The following is a 2,489-nucleotide window of genomic DNA, read 5'->3' as shown; positions in this document are numbered from 1 at the left end:
GGCCGCCTCGGACGCCTCCTCCCCATCTCCCCAGAAGGCCGCGGACGGGACCCGGCCATGTGCTGGCCCAGCAGCGAGACCAGGAGAAACAGGAAGAAGTGCTTTTCCTTCCGAAGTCTTTCCTGGGGAGCGGCTTCTCCTTCAGCAAGAGCGGGGAGGCTGAGGCTGCGGGAGAGCAGCGGGAGGCCGCGGGCGAGCCTGGAGCCTCCCCTGAAGGCCTGGATGACCGGGCCTCCAGGGGCGCCACTCCAGCCTCTGCAGAGATGGGCGCTGCCTCGAGGGAGCAGGCATTGGGCTGGGCGGGGAGGAGGCCTCGTGGGAGGAAGGGGTGGCGCGGGAGGAGGGGCTGCGGGGGCGACCCACAGGAGGCCCAGCTCCAGGTCAGCCTGGTCAGCCTGCACAGCCCCCACGCGGGGGCCAGGCCAAGTGCAGTCCGGAAGCCCCTGGCGGAGGCAGCAAGGAAAAGGGCCCAATTGTTGAGATAATCCAAGAGTTTTCTCCAAGTTTGTTGCAGGGGTGCCAGATACTGGTTTTGGAAAACTTGTCTACAACCAGGGATCCAGGGATTGATTTCAAACATGTCTTTTTTTTTTTCTTTTTTTTTTCCTCTTTTGTAAGCAACAAATTTGGTTCCCCTTCCTTCCCCACAGATCCCATCCTAAATCACTGTTACCCCATTCCAACCGGTCCAGTGGAGCTTAAACACCTTCCTCGCCTGTAGTTCTCTTTTGTTTTTATTTTTTTTTCATCAGTATTAATGGTTTTTGCATACTTTGCATCTTTATTCAAAAATATAAACTTTGTCAACTTATGGACATACCCATATATGAAGGAGTTGGGTGGGCCCAAAGTGATAGGATTATTTCTTTTTTTTTTTTTTTTTTTTTTTTTTTTTCTTTCTATTTATTTATTTTTTTTCAGCGTAACAGTATTCATTCTTTTTGCACAACACCCAGTGCTCCATGCAAAACGTGCCCTCCCCATCACCCACCACCTGTTCCCCCAACCTCCCACCCCTGACCCTTCAAAACCCTCAGGTTGTTTTTCAGAGTCCATAGTCTCTTATGGTTCGCCTCCCCTCCCCAATGTCCATAGCCCGCTCCCCCTCTCCCAATCCCACCTCCCCCCAGCAACCCCCAGTTTGTTTTGTGAGATTAAGAGTCATTTATGGTTTGTCTCCCTCCCAATCCCATCTTGTTTCATTTATTCTTCTCCTATCCCCCTACCCCCCCATGTTGCTTCTCCATGTCCTCATATCAGGGAGATCATATGATAGTTGTCTTTCTCCGACTGACTTATTTCACTAAGCATGATACGCTCTAGTTCCATCCACGTCGTCGCAAATGGCAAGATTTCATTTCTTTTGATGGCTGCATAGTATTCCATTGTGTATATATACCACATCTTCTTGATCCATTCATCTGTTGATGGACATCTAGGTTCTTTCCATAGTCTGGCTATTGTAGACATTGCTGCTATAAACATTCGGGTACACGTGCCCCTTCGGATCACTATGTTTGTATCTTTAGGGTAAATACCCAGTAGTGCAATTGCTGGGTCATAGGGTAGTTCTATTTTCAACATTTTGAGGAACCTCCATGCTGTTTTCCAGAGTGGTTGCACCAGCTTGCATTCCCACCAACAGTGGAGGAGGGTTCCCCTTTCTCCACATCCTCTCCAGCATCTGTCATTTCCTGACTTGTTCATTTTAGCCATTCTGACTGGTGTGAGGTGATATCTCATTGTGGTTTTGATTTGTATTTCCCTGATGCCGAGTGACGTGGAGCACTTTTTCATGTGTCTGTTGGCCATCTGGATGTCTTCTTTGCAGAAATGTCTGTTCATGTCCTCTGCCCCTTTCTTGATTGGATTGTTTGTTCTTTGGGTGTTGAGTTTGCTAAGTTCCTTATAGATTTTGGATACTAGCCCTTTATCTGATATGTCATTTGCAAATATCTTCTCCCATTCTGTCAGCCGTCTTTTGGTTTTGTTAACTGTTTCCTTTGCTGTGCAAAAGCTTTTGATCTTGATGAAATCCCAATAGTTCATTTTCGCCCTTGCTTCCCTTGCCTTTGCCGTTGTTCCTAGGAAGATGTTGCTGCGGCTGAGGTCGAAGAGGTTGCTGCCTGCGTTCTCCTCAAGGATTTTGATGGATTCCTTTCTCACATTGAGGTCCTTCATCCATTTGGAGTCTATTTTCGTGTGTGGTGTAAGGAAGTGGTCCAATTTCATTTTTCTGCATGTGGCTGTCCAATTTTCCCAGCACCATTTATTGAAGAGGCTGTCTTTTTTCCATTGGACATTCTTTCCTGCTTTGTCGAAGATGAGTTGACCATAGAGTTGAGGGTCGATTTCTGGGCTCTCTATTCTGTTCCACTGGTCTATGTGTCTGTTTTAAGACCTCGAATAGCCAAAGGAATATTGAAGAACAAAGTCAAAGTTGGTGGCATCACAATTCCGGACTTCAAGCTCTATTACAAAGCTGTCAT

Source organism: Meles meles, unplaced genomic scaffold, assembly GCF_922984935.1.
Source record: "Meles meles unplaced genomic scaffold, mMelMel3.1 paternal haplotype, whole genome shotgun sequence".
Lineage (NCBI taxonomy): Eukaryota > Metazoa > Chordata > Mammalia > Carnivora > Mustelidae > Meles > Meles meles.
This window is presented reverse-complemented; position numbering follows the sequence as displayed.